Source organism: Somniosus microcephalus, unplaced genomic scaffold (genome assembly GCF_052327205.1).
Source record: "Somniosus microcephalus isolate GS21.2 unplaced genomic scaffold, FLI_Smic_1.0 unresolved_chr3, whole genome shotgun sequence".
Classification (NCBI taxonomy): Eukaryota; Metazoa; Chordata; class Chondrichthyes; order Squaliformes; family Somniosidae; genus Somniosus; species Somniosus microcephalus.
Window position 1 is genome coordinate 57,096,091 of NW_028225181.1, and position 15,927 is coordinate 57,112,017.

A 15,927-nucleotide genomic window follows, 5' to 3' on the forward strand; every position below is an offset into this window, starting at 1 on the left:
CGTGCTGTTCCTGCCCTGGGAGTGTTTGATGGGACAGTGTCGAGGGAGCATTACTCTATCTAACCCGTGCTGTACCTGCCCTGGGAGTGTTTGATGGGACAGTGCAGAGGGAGCTTTACTCTGTATCTAACCCGTGCTGTACCTGCCCTTGGAGTGTTTGATGGGGCAGTGTAGAGGGAGCTTTACTCTGTATCTAACCTGTGCTGTACCTGCCCTGGGAGTGTTTGATGGGACAGTGTAGAGGGAGCTTTACTCTGTATCTAACCCGTGCTGGATCTGCCCTGGGAGTGTTTGATGGGACAGTGTAGAGGGAGCTTTACTCTGTATCTAACCCATGCTGTACCTGCCCTGGGAGTGTTTGATGGGACAGTGTAGAGGGAGCTTTACTCTGTATATAACCCGTGCTGTACCTGCCCTGGGAGTGTTTGATGGGACAGTGTAGAGGGAGCTTTACTCTGTATCTAACCCTTGCTGTACCTGCCCTGGGGGTGTTTGATGGGACAGTGTAGAGGGAGCTTTACTCTGTATCTAACCCGTGCTGCACCTGCCCTGGCAGTGTTTGATGGGACAGTGTGGAGGGAGCTTTACTCTGTGTCTAACCCGTGCTGTACCTGCCCTGGGAGTGTTTGATGGGACAGTGTAGAGGGAGCTTTACTCTGTATCTAACCCGTGCTGTCCCTGCCGCGGGGGTGTTTGATGGGACAGTGTAGAGGGAGCTTTACTCTGTATCTAAGCCGTGCTGTACCTGCCCTGGGAATGTTTGATGGGACAGTGTAGAGGGAGCTTTACTCTGTATCTAACCCGTGCTTTACCTGCCCTGGGGGAGTTTGATGGGACAGTGTAGAGGGAGCTTTACTCTGTATCTAACCTGTACTGTACCTGCCCTCGGAATGTTTGATGGGACATTGTAGAGGGAGCTTTACTCTGTATCTAACCCGTGCTGTACATGCCCTGGGAGTGTTTGATGGGACAGTGCAGAGGGAGCTTTACTCTGTATCTAACCAATGCTGTACCTGGCCTGGGAGTGTTTGATGGGATAGTTTAGAGGGAGCTTTACTCTGTATCTAACCTGTGCTGTACTTGCCCTGGGAGTGTTTGACGTTACAATGTAGTGGGAGCTTTATTCTGTATCTAACCTGTGCTGTAACTGCCCTGGGAGTGTTTAATGGGACAGTGTAGAGGGAGCTTTACTCTATATCTAACCCGTGCTGTACCTGCCCTGGGTGTCTTTGTTGGGACAGTGTAGAGGGAGCTTTACTCTGTATCTAACCCATGCTGTACCTGCCCTGGGAGTGTTTGATGGGGACAGCGCAGAGGGAGCTTTACTCTGTATCCAACCCGTGCTGTACCTGCCCTGGGAGTGTTTGATGGGACAGTGTAGAGGGAGCTTTACTCTGTATATAACCCGTGCTGTACGTGCATTCGGAGTGTTTGATGGGAAAGTGTAGAGGGAGCTTTACTCTGTATCTAACCCGTTCTGTACTTGCCCTGGGAGTGTTTGACGGGACAGTGTAGAGGGAGCTTTACTCTGTATCTAACCCGTGCTGTACCTGCCCGGGGGGAGTTTGATGGGACAGTGTAGAGGGAGCTTTACTCTGTTTCTAACCCGTGCAGTCCCGGCCCTGGGAGTGTTTGTTGGGACAGTGTAGAGGGAGCATTACTCTGTATCTAACCCCGTGCTGTTCCTGCCCTGGGAGTGTTTGATGGGACAGTGTCGAGGGAGCATTACTCTGTATCTAACCTGTGCTGTACCTACCCCGGGAGTGTTTGATGGGACACTGCAGAGGGAGCATTACTCTGTATCTAACCCCGTGCTGTACCTGCCCTGGGAGTGTTTGATGGGACAGTGCAGAGGGAGCTTTACTCTGTATCTAACCCGTGCTGTACCTGCCCTTGGAGTGTTTGATGGGGCAGTGTAGAGGGAGCTTTACTCTGTATCTAACCTGTGCTGTACCTGCCCTGGGAGTGTTTGATGGGACAGTGTAGAGGGAGCTTTACTCTGTATCTAACCCGTGCTGGATCTGCCCTGGGAGTGTTTGATGGGACAGTGTAGAGGGAGCTTTACTCTGTATCTAACCCATGCTGTACCTGCCCTGGGAGTGTTTGATGGGACAGTGTAGAGGGAGCTTTACTCTGTATATAACCCGTGCTGTACCTGCCCTGGGAGTGTTTGATGGGACAGTGTAGAGGGAGCTTTACTCTGTATCTAACCCTTGCTGTACCTGCCCTGGGGGTGTTTGATGGGACAGTGTAGAGGGAGCTTTACTCTGTATCTAACCCTTGCTGTACCTGCCCTGGCAGTGTTTGATGGGACAGTGTGGAGGGAGCTTTACTCTGTGTCTAACCCGTGCTGTACCTGCCCTGGGAGTGTTTGATGGGACAGTGTAGAGGGAGCTTTACTCTGTATCTAACCCGTGCTGTCCCTGCCGCGGGGGTGTTTGATGGGACAGTGTAGAGGGAGCTTTACTCTGTATCTAAGCCGTGCTGTACCTGCCCTGGGAATGTTTGATGGGACAGTGTAGAGGGAGCTTTACTCTGTATCTAACCCGTGCTTTACCTGCCCTGGGGGAGTTTGATGGGACAGTGTAGAGGGAGCTTTACTCTGTATCTAACCTGTACTGTACCTGCCCTCGGAATGTTTGATGGGACATTGTAGAGGGAGCTTTACTCTGTATCTAACCCGTGCTGTACATGCCCTGGGAGTGTTTGATGGGACAGTGCAGAGGGAGCTTTACTCTGTATCTAACCAATGCTGTACCTGGCCTGGGAGTGTTTGATGGGATAGTTTAGAGGGAGCTTTACTCTGTATCTAACCTGTGCTGTACTTGCCCTGGGAGTGTTTGACGTTACAATGTAGTGGGAGCTTTATTCTGTATCTAACCTGTGCTGTAACTGCCCTGGGAGTGTTTAATGGGACAGTGTAGAGGGAGCTTTACTCTATATCTAACCCGTGCTGTACCTGCCCTGGGTGTCTTTGTTGGGACAGTGTAGAGGGAGCTTTACTCTGTATCTAACCCATGCTGTACCTGCCCTGGGAGTGTTTGATGGGGACAGCGCAGAGGGAGCTTTACTCTGTATCCAACCCGTGCTGTACCTGCCCTGGGTGTGTATGATGGGACAGTGTAGAGGGAGCTTTATTCTGTATCCAAACCGCGCTGTACCTGCCCTGGGAGTGTTTGATGGGACAGTGTAGAGGGAGCTCTACTCTGTATCTAACTCGTGCTGTACCTGCCCTGGGAGTGTTTGATGGGACAGTGTCGAGGGAGCATTACTCTGTATCTAACCTGTGCTGTACCTACCCCGGGAGTGTTTGATGGGACACTGCAGAGGGAGCATTACTCTGTATCTAACCCCGTGCTGTACCTGCCCTGGGAGTGTTTGATGGGACAGTGCAGAGGGAGCTTTACTCTGTATCTAACCCGTGCTGTACCTGCCCTTGGAGTGTTTGATGGGGCAGTGTAGAGGGAGCTTTACTCTGTATCTAACCTGTGCTGTACCTGCCCTGGGAGTGTTTGATGGGACAGTGTAGAGGGAGCTTTACTCTGTATCTAACCCGTGCTGGATCTGCCCTGGGAGTGTTTGATGGGACAGTGTAGAGGGAGCTTTACTCTGTATCTAACCCATGCTGTACCTGCCCTGGGAGTGTTTGATGGGACAGTGTAGAGGGAGCTTTACTCTGTATATAACCCGTGCTGTACCTGCCCTGGGAGTGTTTGATGGGACAGTGTAGAGGGAGCTTTACTCTGTATCTAACCCTTGCTGTACCTGCCCTGGGGGTGTTTGATGGGACAGTGTAGAGGGAGCTTTACTCTGTATCTAACCCGTGCTGCACCTGCCCTGGCAGTGTTTGATGGGACAGTGTGGAGGGAGCTTTACTCTGTGTCTAACCCGTGCTGTACCTGCCCTGGGAGTGTTTGATGGGACAGTGTAGAGGGAGCTTTACTCTGTATCTAACCCGTGCTGTCCCTGCCGCGGGGGTGTTTGATGGGACAGTGTAGAGGGAGCTTTACTCTGTATCTAAGCCGTGCTGTACCTGCCCTGGGAATGTTTGATGGGACAGTGTAGAGGGAGCTTTACTCTGTATCTAACCCGTGCTTTACCTGCCCTGGGGGAGTTTGATGGGACAGTGTAGAGGGAGCTTTACTCTGTATCTAACCTGTACTGTACCTGCCCTCGGAATGTTTGATGGGACATTGTAGAGGGAGCTTTACTCTGTATCTAACCCGTGCTGTACATGCCCTGGGAGTGTTTGATGGGACAGTGCAGAGGGAGCTTTACTCTGTATCTAACCAATGCTGTACCTGGCCTGGGAGTGTTTGATGGGATAGTTTAGAGGGAGCTTTACTCTGTATCTAACCTGTGCTGTACTTGCCCTGGGAGTGTTTGACGTTACAATGTAGTGGGAGCTTTATTCTGTATCTAACCTGTGCTGTAACTGCCCTGGGAGTGTTTAATGGGACAGTGTAGAGGGAGCTTTACTCTATATCTAACCCGTGCTGTACCTGCCCTGGGTGTCTTTGTTGGGACAGTGTAGAGGGAGCTTTACTCTGTATCTAACCCATGCTGTACCTGCCCTGGGAGTGTTTGATGGGGACAGCGCAGAGGGAGCTTTACTCTGTATCCAACCCGTGCTGTACCTGCCCTGGGTGTGTATGATGGGACAGTGTAGAGGGAGCTTTATTCTGTATCCAAACCGCGCTGTACCTGCCCTGGGAGTGTTTGATGGGACAGTGTAGAGGGAGCTCTACTCTGTATCTAACTCGTGCTGTACCTGCCCTGCGAGTGTTTGATGGGACAGTGTAGAGGGAGCTTTAGTCTGTATCTAACCCGCGCTGTACCTGCCCTGGGAGTGTTTGATGGGACAGTGTAGAGGGAGCTTTACTCTGTATCTAACCCGTGCTGTACCTGCCCTGGGAGTGTTTGATGGGACAGTGTAGAGGGAGCTTTATTCTGTATCTAACCCATGCTGTACCTGCCCTGGGAGTGTTGGATGGGACAGTGTAGAGGGAGCTTTACTCTGTATCTAACCCGTGCTGTACCTGCCCTGGGAGTGTTTGATGGGACAGTGTAGAGGGAGCTTTATTCTGTATCTAACCCGTGCTGTACCTGGCCTGGGAGTGTTTGATGGGACAGTGTAGAGGGAGCTTTACTCTGTATCTAACCCGTGCTGTACCTGCCCTGGGGGAGTTTGATGGGACAGTGTAGAGGGAGCTTTACTCTGTATCTAACCCGTGCTGTACCTGCCCTGGGAGTGTTTGACGGGACAGTGTAGAGGGAGCTTTACTCTGTATCTAACCCGTGCTGTACCTGCCCTGGGAGTGTTTGATGGGACAGTGTAGAGGGAGCTTTACTCTGTATCTAACCCGTGCTGTACCTGCCCTGGGAGTGTTTGATGGGACAGTGTCGAGGGAGCTTTACTCTGTATCTAACCCGTGCTGTACCTGCCCTGGGGGAGTTTGACGGGACAGTGTAGAGGGAGCTTTACTCTGTATCTAACCCGTGCTGTACCTGCCCTGGGAGTGTTTGACGGGACAGTGTAAAGGGAGCTTTACTCTGTATCTAACCCGTGCTGTACCTGCCCTGGGAGTGTTTGATGGGACAGTCTAGACGGAGCTTTACTCTGTATCTAACCCGTGCTGTACCTGCCCTGGGAGTGTTTGATGGGACAGTGTAGAAGGAGCTTTACTCTGTATCTAACCCGTGCTGTACCTGCCCTGGGAGTGTTTGATGGGACAGTGCAGAGGGAGCTTTACTCTGCATCTAACCCGTGCTGCACCTGCCCTGGGAGTGTTTCATGGGACAGTGTACAGGGAGCTTTACTCTGTATCTAACCCGTGCTGTACCGGCCCTGAGAGTGTTTGATGGGACAGTGTAGAGGGGGCTTTACTCTGTATCTAACCCGTGCTGTACCTGCCCTGGGAGTGTTTGATGGGACAGTGCAGAGGGTGCTTTACTCTGTATCCAACCCGTGCTGTACCTGCCCTGGGCCTGTTTGATGGGACAGTGTAGAGGGAGCTTTACTCTGTATCTAACCCGTGCTGTACCTGCCCTAGGAGTGTTTGATGGGACGGTGTAGAGGGAGCTTTACTCTGTATCTAACCAGTGCTGTACCTGGCCTGGGATTGTTTGACGGGACAGTGTAGAGGGAGCTTTACTCTCTATCTAACCCGTGCTGTACCTGCCCGGGGAGAGTTTGATGGGACAGTGTAGAGGGAGCTTTACTCTGTATCTAACCCGTGCAGTCCCGGCCTTGGGAGTGTTTGTTGGGACAGTGTAGAGGGAGCATTACTCTGTATCTAACCCCGTGATGTTCCTGCCCTGGGAGTGTTTGATGGGACAGTGTAGAGGGAGCATTACTCTGTATCTAACCTGTGCTGTACGTACCCCGGGAGTGTTTGATGGGACAGTGTAGAGGGAGCTTTACTCTGTATCTAACCCGTGCTGCACCTGCCCTGGCAGTGTTTGATGGGACAGTGTAGAGGGAGATTTACTCTGTGTCTAACCCGTGCTGGACCTGCCCTGGGAGTGTTTGATGGGACAGTGTAGAGGGAGCTTTACTCTGCATATAACCCGTGCTGTACGTGCATTCGGAGTGTTTGATGGGAAAGTGTAGAGGGAGCTTTACTCTGTATCTAACCCGTTCTGTACTTGCCCTGGGAGTGTTTGACGGGACAGTGTAGAGGGAGCTTTACTCTGTATCTAACCCGTGCTGTACCTGCCCGGGGGGAGTTTGATGGGACAGTGTAGAGGGAGCTTTACTCTGTATCTAACCCATGCTGCACCTGCCCTGGCAGTGTTTGATGGGACAGTGTAGAGGGAGCTTTACTCTGTGTCTAACCCGTGCTGGACCTGCCCTGGGAGTGTTTGATGGGACAGTGTAGAGGGAGCTTTACTCTGTATATAACCCGTGCTGTACGTGCATTCGGAGTGTTTGATGGGAAAGTGTAGAGGGAGCTTTACTCTGTATCTAACCCGTTCTGTACTTGCCCTGGGAGTGTTTGACGGGACAGTGTAGAGGGAGCTTTACTCTGTATCTAACCCGTGCTGTACCTGCCCGGGGGGAGTTTGATGGGACAGTGTAGAGGGAGCTTTACTCTGTTTCTAACCTGTGCAGTCCCGGCCCTGGGAGTGTTTGTTGGGACAGTGTAGAGGGAGCATTACTCTGTATCTAACCCCGTGCTGTTCCTGCCCTGGGAGTGTTTGATGGGACAGTGTCGAGGGAGCATTACTCTGTATCTAACCTGTGCTGTACCTACCCCGGGAGTGTTTGATGGGACACTGCAGAGGGAGCATTACTCTGTATCTAACCCCGTGCTGTACCTGCCCTGGGAGTGTTTGATGGGACAGTGCAGAGGGAGCTTTACTCTGTATCTAACCCGTGCTGTACCTGCCCTTGGAGTGTTTGATGGGGCAGTGTAGAGGGAGCTTTACTCTGTATCTAACCTGTGCTGTACCTGCCCTGGGAGTGTTTGATGGGACAGTGTCGAGGGAGCTTTACTCTGTATCTAACCCGTGCTGTACCTGCCCTGGGGGAGTTTGACGGGACAGTGTAGAGGGAGCTTTACTCTGTATCTAACCCGTGCTGTACCTGCCCTGGGGGAGTTTGACGGGACAGTGTAGAGGGAGCTTTACTCTGTATCTAACCCGTGCTGTTCCTGCCCTGGGAGTGTTTGACGGGACAGTGTAAAGGGAGCTTTACTCTGTATCTAACCCGTGCTGTACCTGCCCTGGGAGTGTTTGATGGGACAGTCTAGACGGAGCTTTACTCTGTATCTAACCCGTGCTGTACCTGCCCTGGGAGTGTTTGATGGGACAGTGTAGAAGGAGCTTTACTCTGTATCTAACCCGTGCTGTACCTGCCCTGGGAGTGTTTGATGGGACAGTGCAGAGGGAGCTTTACTCTGCATCTAACCCGTGCTGCACCTGCCCTGGGAGTGTTTCATGGGACAGTGTACAGGGAGCTTTACTCTGTATCTAACCCGTGCTGTACCGGCCCTGAGAGTGTTTGATGGGACAGTGTAGAGGGGGCTTTACTCTGTATCTAACCCGTGCTGTACCTGCCCTGGGAGTGTTTGATGGGACAGTGCAGAGGGTGCTTTACTCTGTATCTAACCCGTGCTGTACCTGCCCTGGGCCTGTTTGATGGGACAGTGTAGAGGGAGCTTTACTCTGTATCTAACCCGTGCTGTACCTGCCCTAGGAGTGTTTGATGGGACGGTGTAGAGGGAGCTTTACTCTGTATCTAACCAGTGCTGTACCTGGCCTGGGATTGTTTGACCGGACAGTGTAGAGGGAGCTTTACTCTCTATCTAACCCGTGCTGTACCTGCCCGGGGAGAGTTTGATGGGACAGTGTAGAGGGAGCTTTACTCTGTATCTAACCCGTGCAGTCCCGGCCTGGGGAGTGTTTGTTGGGACAGTGTAGAGGGAGCATTACTCTGTATCTAACCCCGTGATGTTCCTGCCCTGGGAGTGTTTGATGGGACAGTGTAGAGGGAGCATTACTCTGTATCTAACCTGTGCTGTACGTACCCCGGGAGTGTTTGATGGGACAGTGTAGAGGGAGCTTTACTCTGTATCTAACCCCGTGCTGTACCTGCCCTGGGAGTGTTTGATGGGACAGTGTAGAGGGAGCTTTACTCTGTATCTAACCCGTGCTGTACCTGCCCTGGGGGTGTTTGATGGGACAGTGTAGAGGGAGCTTTACTCTGTATCTAACCCGTGCTGCACCTGCCCTGGCAGTGTTTGATGGGACAGTGTAGAGGGAGATTTACTCTGTGTCTAACCCGTGCTGGACCTGCCCTGGGAGTGTTTGATGGGACAGTGTAGAGGGAGCTTTACTCTGCATATAACCCGTGCTGTACGTGCATTCGGAGTGTTTGATGGGAAAGTGTAGAGGGAGCTTTACTCTGTATCTAACCCGTTCTGTACTTGCCCTGGGAGTGTTTGACGGGACAGTGTAGAGAGAGCTTTACTCTGTATCTAACCCGTGCTGTACCTGCCCGGGGGGAGTTTGATGGGACAGTGTAGAGGGAGCTTTACTCTGTATCTAACCCATGCTGCACCTGCCCTGGCAGTGTTTGATGGGACAGTGTAGAGGGAGCTTTACTCTGTGTCTAACCCGTGCTGGACCTGCCCTGGGAGTGTTTGATGGGACAGTGTAGAGGGAGCTTTACTCTGTATATAACCCGTGCTGTACGTGCATTCGGAGTGTTTGATGGGAAAGTGTAGAGGGAGCTTTACTCTGTATCTAACCCGTGCAGTCCCGGCCCTGGGAGTGTTTGTTGGGACAGTGTAGAGGGAGCATTACTCTGTATCTAACCCCGTGCTGTTCCTGCCCTGGGAGTGTTTGATGGGACAGTGTCGAGGGAGCATTACTCTGTATCTAACCTGTGCTGTACCTACCCCGGGAGTGTTTGATGGGACACTGCAGAGGGAGCATTACTCTGTATCTAACCCCGTGCTGTACCTGCCCTGGGAGTGTTTGATGGGACAGTGCAGAGGGAGCTTTACTCTGTATCTAACCCGTGCTGTACCTGCCCTTGGAGTGTTTGATGGGGCAGTGTAGAGGGAGCTTTACTCTGTATCTAACCTGTGCTGTACCTGCCCTGGGAGTGTTTGATGGGACAGTGTAGAGGGAGCTTTACTCTGTATCTAACCCGTGCTGGATCTGCCCTGGGAGTGTTTGATGGGACAGTGTAGAGGGAGCTTTACTCTGTATCTAACCCATCCTGTACCTGCCCTGGGAGTGTTTGATGGGACAGTGTAGAGGGAGCTTTACTCTGTATATAACCCGTGCTGTACCTGCCCTGGGAGTGTTTGATGGGACAGTGTAGAGGGAGCTTTACTCTGTATCTAACCCTTGCTGTACCTGCCCTGGGGGTGTTTGATGGGACAGTGTAGAGGGAGCTTTACTCTGTATCTAACCCGTGCTGCACCTGCCCTGGCAGTGTTTGATGGGACAGTGTAGAGGGAGCTTTACTCTGTATCTAACCCGTGCTGTCCCTGCCGCGGGGGTGTTTGATGGGACAGTGTAGAGGGAGCTTTACTCTGTATCTAAGCCGTGCTGTACCTGCCCTGGGAATGTTTGATGGGACAGTGTAGAGGGAGCTTTACTCTGTATCTAACCCGTGCTTTACCTGCCCTGGGGGAGTTTGATGGGACAGTGTAGAGGGAGCTTTACTCTGTATCTAACCTGTACTGTACCTGCCCTGGGAATGTTTGATGGGACATTGTAGAGGGAGCTTTACTCTGTATCTAACCCGTGCTGTACATGCCCTGGGAGTGTTTGATGGGACAGTGCAGAGGGAGCTTTACTCTGTATCTAACCAATGCTGTACCTGGCCTGGGAGTGTTTGATGGGATAGTTTAGAGGGAGCTTTACTCTGTATCTAACCTGTGCTGTACTTGCCCTGGGAGTGTTTGACGTTACAATGTAGTGGGAGCTTTATTCTGTATCTAACCTGTGCTGTAACTGCCCTGGGAGTGTTTAATGGGACAGTGTAGAGGGAGCTTTACTCTATATCTAACCAGTGCTGTACCTGCCCTGGGTGTCTTTGTTGGGACAGTGTAGAGGGAGCTTTACTCTGTATCTAACCCATGCTGTACCTGCCCTGGGATTGTTTGATGGGGACAGCGCAGACGGAGCTTTACTCTGTATCCAACCCGTGCTGTACCTGCCCTGGGTGTGTATGATGGGACAGTGTAGAGGGAGCTTTATTCTGTATCCAAACCGCGCTGTACCTGCCCTGGGAGTGTTTGATGGGACAGTGTAGAGGGAGCTCTACTCTGTATCTAACTCGTGCTGTACCTGCCCTGCGAGTGTTTGATGGGACAGTGTAGAGGGAGCTTTAGTCTGTATCTAACCCGCGCTGTACCTGCCCTGGGAGTGTTTGATGGGACAGTGTAGAGGGAGCTTTACTCTGTATCTAACCCGTGCTGTACCTGCCCTGGGAGTGTTTGATGGGACAGTGTAGAGGGAGCTTTATTCTGTATCTAACCCATGCTGTACCTGCCCTGGGAGTGTTGGATGGGACAGTGTAGAGGGAGCTTTACTCTGTATCTAACCCGTGCTGTACCTGCCCTGGGAGTGTTTGATGGGACAGTGTAGAGGGAGCTTTATTCTGTATCTAACCCGTGCTGTACCTGGCCTGGGAGTGTTTGATGGGACAGTGTAGAGGGAGCTTTACTCTGTATCTAACCCGTGCTGCACCTGCCCTGGGGGAGTTTGATGGGACAGTGTAGAGGGAGCTTTACTCTGTATCTAACCCGTGCTGTACCTGCCCTGGGAGTGTTTGACGGGACAGTGTAGAGGGAGCTTTACTCTGTATCTAACCCGTGCTGTACCTGCCCTGGGAGTGTTTGATGGGACAGTGTAGAGGGAGCTTTACTCTGTATCTAACCCGTGCTGTACCTGCCCTGGGAGTGTTTGATGGGACAGTGTCGAGGGAGCTTTACTCTGTATCTAACCCGTGCTGTACCTGCCCTGGGGGAGTTTGACGGGACAGTGTAGAGGGAGCTTTACTCTGTATCTAACCCGTGCTGTACCTGCCCTGGGAGTGTTTGCCGGGACAGTGTAAAGGGAGCTTTACTCTGTATCTAACCCGTGCTGTACCTGCCCTGGGAGTGTTTGATGGGACAGTCTAGACGGAGCTTTACTCTGTATCTAACCCATGCTGTACCTGCCCTGGGAGTGTTTGATGGGACAGTGTAGAAGGAGCTTTACTCTGTATCTAACCCGTGCTGTACCTGCCCTGGGAGTGTTTGATGGGACAGTGCAGAGGGAGCTTTACTCTGCATCTAACCCGTGCTGCACCTGCCCTGGGAGTGTTTCATGGGACAGTGTACAGGGAGCTTTACTCTGTATCTAACCCGTGCTGTACCGGCCCTGAGAGTGTTTGATGGGACAGTGTAGAGGGGGCTTTACTCTGTATCTAACCCGTGCTGTACCTGCCCTGGGAGTGTTTGATGGGACAGTGCAGAGGGTGCTTTACTCTGTATCTAACCTGTGCTGTAACTGCACTGGGAGTGTTTGTTGGGACAGTGTAGAGGGAGCTTTACTCTGTATCTAACCCGTGCTGTACCAGCCCTGCGATTGTTTGACAGGACAGTGTAGAGGGGGTTTTACTCTGTATCTAACCCGTGCTGTACCTGCCCTGGGAGTGTTTGATGGGAAAGTGTAGAGGGAGCATTACTCTGTATCTAACCCCGTGCTTTTCCTGCCCTGGGAGTGTTTGATGGGACAGTGTCGAGGGAGCTTTACTCTGTATCTAACCCGTGCTGTACCTGCCCTGGGAGTGTTTGATGGGACAGTGTAGAGGGAGCTTTACTCTGTATCTAACCCGTGCTGTACCTGCCCTGGGAGTGTTTGATGGGACAGTGTAGAGGGAGCTTTACTCTGTATCTAACCTGTGCTGTACCTGCCCTGGGAGTGTTTGATGGGACAGTGTAGAGGGAGCTTTACTCTGTATCTAACCTGTGCTGTACCTGCCCTGGGAGTGTTTGATGGGACAGTGTAGAGGGAGCTTTACTCTGTATCTAACCTGTGCTGTACCTGCCCTGGGAGTGTTTGATGGGACAGTGTAGAGGGAGCATTACTCTGTATCTAACCCATGCTGTACCTGCCCTGGGAGTGTTTGATGGGACAGTGTAGAGGGAGCTTTACTCTGTATATAACCCGTGCTGTACCTGCCCTGGGAGTGTTTGATGGGACAGTGTAGAGGGAGCTTTAATCTGTATCTAACCCGTGCTGTACCTGCCCTGGGGGTGTTTGATGGGACAGTGTAGAGGGAGCTTTACTCTGTATCTAACCCGTGCTGTACCTGCCCTGGGAGTGTTTGATGGGACAGTGTAGAGGGAGCTTTACTCTGTGTCTAACCCGTACTGTACCTGCCCTGGGAGTGTTTGATGGGACAGTGTAGAGGGAGCTTTACTCTGTATCTAACCCATGCTGCACCTGCCCTGGGATTGTTTGATGGGAACAGTGTCGAGGGAGATTTACTCTGTATCTAACCCGTGCTGCACCTGCCCTGGGAGTGTTTGATGGGACAGTGTAGAGGGAGCTTTACTCTATATCTAACCCGTGCTGTACCTGCCCTGGGTGTGTTTGATGGGACAGTGTAGAGGGAGCTTTACTCTATATCTAACCCGTGCTGTACCTGCCCTGGGAGTGTTTGATGGGACAGTGTAGAGGGAGTTTTACTCTGTATCTAACCCGTGCTGTACCTGCCCTGGGAGTGTTTGATGGGACAGTGCAGAGGGAGCTTTACTCTGTATCTAACCCGTGCTGTACCTGCCCTGGGAGTGTTTGATGGGACGGTGTAGAGGGAGCTTTACTCTGTATCTAACCAGTGCTGTACCTGCCCTGGGATTGTTTAACGGGGCAGTGTAGAGGGAGCTTTACTCTGTATCTAACCTGTGCTGTACCTGCCTTGGGAGTGTTTGATGGGAAAGTGTAGAGGGAGCTTTACTCTGTATCTAACCCGTTCTGTACTTGCTCTGGGAGTGTTTGACGGGACAGTGTAGAGGGAGCTTTACTCTGTATCTAACCCATGCTGTTCCTGCCCTGGGAGTTTTTGATGGGACAGTGTAGAGGGAGCTTTACTCTGTATATAACCCGTGCTGTACGTGCATTCGGAGTGTTTGATGGGAAAGTGTAGAGGGAGCTTTACTCTGTATCTAACCCGTTCTGTACTTGCCCTGGGAGTGTTTGACGGGACAGTGTAGACGGAGCTTTACTCTGTATCTAACCCGTGCTGTACCTGCCCTGGGAATGTTTGATGGGACAGTGTAGAGGCAGCTTTACTCTGTATCGAACCCATGCTGTACCTGCCCTGGGAGTGTTTGATGGGATGGTGTAGAGGGAGCTTTACTCTGTATCTAACCCGTTCTGTCCCTGCCCTGGGAGAGTTTCATGGGACAGTGTAGAGGGAGCTTTACTCTATATCTAACCCATGCTGTTCCTGCCCTGGGAGTTTTTGATGGGACAGTGTAGAGGGAGCTTTATTCTGTATCTAACCCGTGCTGTACCTGCCCTGGGAGTGTTTGATGGGACAGTGTAGAGGGAGCTTTACTCTGTATCTAACCCGTTCTGTACTTGCCCTGGGAGTGTTTGACGGGACAGTGTAGACGGAGCTTTACTCTGTATCTAACCCGTGCTGTACCTGCCCTGGGAATGTTTGATGGGACAGTGTAGAGGCAGCTTTACTCTGTATCGAACCCATGCTGTACCTGCCCTGGGAGTGTTTGATGGGATGGTGTAGAGGGAGCTTTACTCTGTATCTAACCCGTTCTGTCCCTGCCCTGGGAGAGTTTCATGGGACAGTGTAGAGGGAGCTTTACTCTATATCTAACCAGTGCTGTACCTGCCCTGGGATTGTTTGACGGGACACTGTACGGGGAGCTTTACTCTGTATCTAACCTGTGCTGTACCTGCCCTGGGAGAGTTTGTTGGGACAGTGTAGAGGGAGCTTTACTCTGTATCTAACCCGTGCTGTACCTGCCCTGGGGGAGTTTGATGGGACAGTGTAGAGGGAGCTTTACTCTGTATCTAACCCGTGCTGTACCTGCCCTGGGAATGTTTGATGGGACAGTGTAGAGGGAGCTTTACTCTGTATCTAACCCGTGCTGTAACTGCCCTGCGCGTGTTTGATGGGACAGTGTAGAGGGAGCTTTACTCTGTATCTAACCTGTGCTATACCTGCCCTGGGAGTGTTTGATGGGACATTGTAGAGGGAGCTTTACTCTGTATCTAACCAATGCTGTACCTGGCCTGGGAGTGTTTGATGGGACAGTGTAGAGGGATCTTTTCTCCGTATCTAACTCGTGCTGTCCCGGCTCTGGGAGTGTTTGATGGGAAAGTGTAGAGGGAGCTTTACTCTGTACCTAACCCGTGCTGTACCTGCCCTGGGAGTGTTTGACGGGACAGTGTAGAGGGAGATTTACTCTGTATCTAACCCGTGCTAAACCTGCCCTGGGAGTGTTTGACGGGACAGTGTACAGGGAGCTTTACTCTGTATCTAACCCGTGCTGTACCTGCGCTGGGAGAGTTTGATGGGACAGTGTAGAGGGAGCTTTACTCTGTATCTAACCCATGCTATATCTGCCCTGGGAGTGTTTGATGGGACAGTGTACAGGGAGCTTTACTCTGTATCTAACCCGTGCTGTACCTGCCCTGGGAGAGTTTGATGGGACAGTGTAGACGGAGCTTTACTCTGTATCTAACCCGTGCTGTACCTGCCCTGGGAATGTTTGATGGGACAGTGTAGAGGCAGCTTTACTCTGTATCTAACCCATGCTGTACCTGCCCTGGGAGTGTTTGATGGGATGGTGTAGAGGGAGCTTTACTCTGTATCTAACCCGTTCTGTCCCTGCCCTGGGAGAGTTTCATGGGACAGTGTAGAGGGAGCTTTACTCTGTATCTAACCAGTGCTGTACCTGCCCTGGGATTGTTTGACGGGACACTGTACAGGGAGCTTTACTCTGTATCTAACCTGTGCTGTACCTGCCCTGGGAGAGTTTGTTGGGACAGTGTAGAGGGAGCTTTACTCTGTATCTAACCCGTGCTGTACCTGCCCTGGGAATGTTTGATGGGACAGTGTAGAGGGAGCTTTACTCTGTATCTAACCCGTGCTGTAACTGCCCTGCACGTGTTTGATGGGACAGTGTAGAGGGAGCTTTACTCTGTATCTAACCTGTGCTATACCTGCCCTGGGAGTGTTTGATGGGACAGTGTAGAGGGAGCTTTACTCTGTCTCTAACCAATGCTGTACCTGGCCTGGGAGTGTTTGATGGGACAGTGTCGAGGGATCTTTTCTCCGTATCTAACTCGTGCTGTCCCGGCTCTGGGAGTGTTTGATGGGAAAGTGTAGAGGGAGCTTTACTCTGTACCTAACCCGTGCTGTACCTGCCCTGGGAGTGTTTGACGGGA